At 30.8% G+C, this 6,304-nt stretch overlaps 1 protein-coding gene across 1 annotated transcript in view; it reads left to right on the top strand.

Annotated features, from left to right (window-relative positions):
- Positions 1-817, top strand: part of LOC108727458 (polycomb group protein Psc) — a 14,664-nt gene extending 13,847 nt beyond the window's left edge. The window contains exon 6 of the mRNA XM_018455597.1: positions 438-817. The gene's annotated coding sequence lies outside the window, so the exon portion shown is untranslated. The remainder of the gene's footprint in view (positions 1-437) is intronic.
- Positions 818-6,304: the final 5,487 nt, after the last annotated feature.

The raw sequence follows: 6,304 nt of genomic DNA, 5'->3' as shown, positions 1-6,304 counted from the left end.
TCGATCAAATTGAAATATCGATTACCGATTTGAAAAGTAGAGATTTCAACCTTTAAAATGCTTTTTCGATTTATTTTCTGCGACGATTTTTCACCGAGTTATGGTGTTCTGAATATTGTGCAATTTTGAGCGTGTTCGAAAGTGTTCCCTATTTTTTGTTGAGTAGTGTATATATTGTAACAAGTATTTTGTGGACTTTCATTGGAATTTTTCTAATACGCGGTGAAACATTTCACTACTCTACCGACAAAATCAAATATAATATTTAATTATATTATAATATTCAAATATAATATTCAATCTTACTCTCTCGAATTAAACAACGATCCTTGTTTATACATTCATCACATGATATTCTTTACTACGTAAAAGCGCACAAATTACGTATTACATTCGATCTACAATTATTGCCATCGGCACGTCTTATTTTTCCACAGTGCTGAGAAGGGAAAGGAAAACCATCGACCACTCGTCGAATTGTTGTTATCTAGAGATATCAAAACTACATACGACTGCAACTATACATCTGATCTGTGTCACGATCTATAAACTCTATGGTTACCAACGGATCGATTTGACAAATGGACTATTTAGAAGAAAATCTGTGACGTTTGATAAAATCGTATCCACTATTTAATCGGGACGATATAGTTAGCGCGCGCGCGCGCACGCGTGCGTGTGTGTGTATGTGTGTGTGTGTGTGAGAGAGTGACGTGTAAGTCGAGATATGGTGAATGATAATAGCAAAACGGATAATAAATATAGTCGCCCGTTGTTCCTTCTTTAAAACTGCGCGAGAACTTTCAGTTTACAGAAAGTTAAGGGGATATGCTGGAGTTGCCTGTATTACTGATAAAATGATAAAATTAGCGTTTTTGATGTTTTTGTTTCTGTCGAATTTCTTCGTAGTGATTTCACAGAATAAAAAAATTTCTTTTTCACGATTAAAATGTACATGCTAATGTATTTGTCGCTGGTGTATTTTGTGTTCACAAAGCTCGAAAAAATAAAAAATTACAGATTTTTTTATCCATTTTTATCTTACAATTAGTATAGCGACCAATGCTGAAGGTAAAATGAATAAAGAAATCTATAATTTTTTATTTTTTCGAGCTTTGTGAACACAAAATACACCAGCGACAAATACATTAGCATGTATATTTTAATCGTGGAAAAGGAATTTTTATTCTGTGAAACCACTACAAAGAAATTTGACAGGAACAAAAACGTCAAAAAAACGCTAGTTTTATCGGTATATACAGGCGGCTCCAGCATCCCCTTAACTACGAGTTCGAGTACTCAAAGATTTCTGTAGTAAGTTTAATATTTATTATAATCGAATAGATCTTGTCAAGACGTCAGTAATAAGCTGAGCGTATCTACTATATTTTTGAATTTTTGTTATGTATACTTTTATTTAAAGTCTTATATCATATTTACGATTTATCAAATGTCTTTATCATAAAAGAAGAATGCATTTTAGATTAAACAAGTTCCTTGTGGTCAGTGGTATTTTATTTATTTATGATTATAATGTATTATGTTTATCATTGTTGAATTATTTTAGTTGCTTGCTGTTGATTTAATTGCGCGCGCGCGCGCCTGTGTGTGTGTGGAATGCTTTTGAAACGTTCATTTGTTGAGAAATTGAAAATATTAAAAAAATGTGTGTAGGTATAATTTGTCTGAATGTTCTCCAAGCATAAATAATAAACAGTATCCTGCGATTAAAAAATTGTATGGATGAAATCTAATTATGTTCGTGTATATCACATCGACGTTATTCTCAGGAAATCTATTCGAGACTCGAACTCGTATGAGTCGTTTTTCTTGAGTATATTATACGTACGGGCCTACCGCGTCGGATGCGATTTTTTCCTTTATCTCAGAACTTGTGATTAGTGAAATATATGTATTAATAATTTGTAGAGATGCCAAAGAACACCCGAGAACATGTGCAATATACTAGTGCAATTTAGTTATCGTTTAACATAAGCGTATAATCGATTTATCGCTCGGCGAATTAGCGGTGTCGAGATATAAAAGGTAGGTAGGTAGAGTATTCATACGGACACATACGAATTGCGTGTGCGTGATTTGTGATTCCCTGAAGGGGACTCTGTAACATACATATATAAATGTCAGAGAGACGAGATGTTTTTATAACAGCACATTTTTGTGAAATTTATAAAAAAATATTTGTTGCAAAATCAGATTGTAGAAGTATCGTTATGAATCGTGACCGCGCATTCCAATTAATGTGCGGCGATGACCAAAAAAGTAGTGCGTCTTTTGACCGACAAACGCATAGGCCTTAAACTGGCGGAATAAGTGGCGGACAAATTGCAAATTCACGCCATTTGGAACAATAAAACTTTTACTTAGCGAGTTTTATTTAATTCTCCCGAATTCGAGCTACGCACGTTTTGTAATTCCTGTATTAAAATAATTCATAGCGTATGTTTACATTTGATGTATAGAAGCGAAGTTAATATTCTCAGTTTTTCCTTGGCTATTGAATTAGAAATAATGTTCCGAAACTGAGCGTTCAGTATTTCTAATTCAATATTAAAACTAAAACGTTTGTGTTATCATAGTCCAATCATCCAAATCTTTATATTTGCGATGTTTTTCAATTTTATAAAAAATCTTGGAGAAATTGAAAATATGAGTTTTGCTTCTTTACTCTTGCTATATACACACACATATATATATATATATATATATGTACACAGAATATGGGCTATTGTGACAAAGAATAGATGCCAGTATCTTAAGTAGATGGTTATTCATATATTGTAGAAGAAAATAACTGGATCATCAATTATAGAATAATCTCGACTAAAAGATTTATTAATTTGAGGAAAAGATGACCAATCGCAAAATATAACATCGGATAGCATAAACTTTTCAAGTTTAATCAACGTCAAGATTAAACAGTTTAATCTTGACATTGAGAGATTGTTTAAATAACCATCAAAAATATTCTGTACGCATAACAGCTATTATTCCAAAGTGCGAGCTGCAACGAACGATAAAATGCAGCAGCATTCGTAAAAGCCGGTTTTACTTCCACACGCGCTTACGATACAAGATATAGTCGATGTATAATCCCTCTGATATAACACATACATTGAAAAATATATAGCAAGTTCATACACGCGAAACGAACTATACTAATATATAATTGCGATTTGAAAAATAAAATTGCGTATTCGATAAGAAATTATTTAAAGTGGTCTTAAATTTCCTTGAACGGTTGCTCTTCCTTGTCGTTTACAACATAATTTTTAAGGCTCTTCTAGGCAAAGTCAACACTTGAAAGATAATTTTTGACAGTCATAATAACAAATTTTGAATTTTAAAGAATTGAATGAGATAAAATTTCTTATTTATCACAAAAAGATTTTTTAATAGATTTTATCAATTGCATGTTATTATCAAACGCTTCAATAGCACAATTGCATATACCGTGTAGATAGATATACTTGCAGGAAACCTCATCCGATATTGCAATATCCCTCATATTTGCATTATTGTTAATGTGCCAAAACATGAAGTAAGAATTTGACATTTTTTTACCAATATGTACACTTTTGCGGTTAATGTTTAATTATGTTGAACTGTTTAATTTTTTTTACTACGAATTTTTTAATAAATAGATACTTTAAATATATTTTTCATCACAAAAAATGACGCATAAGCCATGAATTTTATTGTTGCAAACGTTCAGTACTCATAAAACTGCAAGAGATTGCATATTCTTGGTTTTGATGTAATTCATCGCAAAGTCAATTAATAACGGGTACCAATAGTAAATGAATAACATACGTATAATTTTCATTAAAAAAAATCAGATGTACAGTTTGCATATGCGTGGATCCAGTGAAATCGTAACAGTTTACTGAGAGAGAGAGAGAAGGAGAGACTCGAGACGTTTATAGAAAACCAGCTCCTGTACTCGAATGAAATATATGAAGCGGCTTTCGATTAACAGTGTAATTTCTAAAACGGAACAGAATTGTGTTAAAATATGAGTATGACCAAGTATATTCAAATCGGTATTAAAATGGGAATTAGCGAATATTAATATAATTACAGCGGAGAATGACAACAAGTAGCAGATTTAATGCCAAATAATATAAAGATTGTGTTCCTATAGCTGTGTCGAAAATTTTCTTTTTAGTTACAAGGTTGGTAGCGCTGTAACTAACATAGCTGTGTTCCGTAAGAGATCAGCTAACACCGTAGTTTGCATTTGCTTTATCGGCTTGTCCAGGAAAGAGGTTAATTTTTACTTTTATAATATATAATTGATTATTTATTATTATACATATTTATTGAAATATGTATATGTATAATGATTTAAGCAATATGAAGCGAATATTGGACTGATGAGAATAAATTTAATTAAATAAAGGAATCCTATATTCGGTCATGAAATTCTTCATTGTTGTATTTACAAATTACATTTTCAATAAAATTTTGAACTCTTGCTTTCTTTCTTTTCGGATGATTTTCGTTATCGTCATAAATAATATTTATTATTTCTTCTTCACTTTCAGAACTTTCACTTGAACTTGAAAATAATTCATCAAATACAAATAAATCCATTTTTTAAATAACAAATTAGACAAGCCGATAAAGTAAATGCAAACTACGATGTCAGCTGATCTCTTACGGAACACAGCTATGTTAGTTACAGCGCTACCAACCTTGTAACTAAAAAGAAAACTTTCGACACAGCTATCGGAACACAACTAAAGTTGAATAGTCATTTATTCCTACGAATTTTAATTCTGCTGGTCTGTTCAAATTTACTATACGATCATATCATTTAGGTCAATGTAATTAAAAAGTCCTAAAAAACTAAAATAAATTTTCACAGAAAAAAAATCTTACATTATAAGAGATGAAGTCATTAAATATCAGAGAAAAAAGTTTTTAAATAGAATCTTAGTGAGAAAATAAATTACATTTTGGATCAAATAGATCTGAACAGATTAACAGGATTGAAATGAAAATGTAACTACTTTCCCTATTTTTCTCACACAAACCTTTTATTATTATAAATAAATAAATAATGTTTTTACATAATGTTTTTACATATTTATATTTCTTATTTATCACATTAATGATAATAACGATAAGAAGTAACCAATAATGCAAATAAAATTTATTCGTGCGACTTGGGAGAGAAGTTATTCAATATAGAATGTCAAACACGCTATGTAAGTAACGAACACATGCGACATTAATATTAAATAAGTTTATCGTAATAACAACGAAGGGAAATGAATATTCGCTTCCGATGTGAGAAATATTAATAAATAAATATTGCAAAGTTGCACAGTGGAAAAATGAAGCCGCAAACACAAACATCGTCACAAACAAAAACTAGATTTGTGAGAAAAAAGTAGAATCGATTAAAAATCAATAGAACAATTCAGAAAAAAAAACACTAATAGGCAAACTAATATATGTGATAAGTATACGTAAGGTAAAAGAAACGGGCAGAGAGTAATTAAAAACGCAAAAGAAGTCAAAAAGAAAGTCAAGGCTATCGTTATACATATTGTCTTTAGATTAGTCTTTGATTCCCTGTAATAAAATCATGTTCGCTGCATACGTCGTCGGCACGGTACAATAAAACGTTTTCGATAACAAAAACGTAAAAAAGAAGAAAGGATTAAATCAAAACTGCCATATTTGCGAACTGGAGGAGAAGAGCTATGATTAGTTTTCACTTTCGCATGTACTTTTACACACACGCGCGCGCAAGAGAGGGACCTAGATTTCTCAAAACTATTTTTCTATCATTGTTTTTAAGTGACACAATAACGCACGTTTATTATCTCATATGAGATTATGTTATACCGCAACAAATCTCAGAACACATCAAATTCTACTGAAAGAAGAAACACGAGCGTCCAAATTACGTCACTATAATTACGTCAATACAAGCCTGATAAGAATTGTGGCGTACAATTCAGTGTACACACACATTTCTTGAAAAAAGAAAGAAACGTGTACGATTTTTATTATTATATGACTTTTTATCATTATATGACTTTTTATTATTATATGACTTTTATCAAAAGCAACTATAAGGCAGTTTTTGATATATCTTTATATAAATTCCATAAAAAATGATCTATTCTTTTTAACCGAACGTTTGCATCGTTTATTTTTCCTTCTTTTTTCTCTAACATAACGAGAGAAAGAGGAAGATTAAAAAATGTAAGAAATTCCAAAAAGAATAAACCTAATACATATTATAAAATTTCCACTAGAAATTCGTGCG

Source organism: Mycetomoellerius zeteki, unplaced genomic scaffold (genome assembly GCF_001594055.1).
Source record: "Mycetomoellerius zeteki isolate Tzet28-1 unplaced genomic scaffold, Tzet1.0 scaffold492, whole genome shotgun sequence".
Taxonomy (NCBI): domain Eukaryota; kingdom Metazoa; phylum Arthropoda; class Insecta; order Hymenoptera; family Formicidae; genus Mycetomoellerius; species Mycetomoellerius zeteki.
The sequence above is the reverse complement of the archived record's forward strand: the minus strand, read 5'-3'. Positions and strand labels throughout refer to the sequence as shown.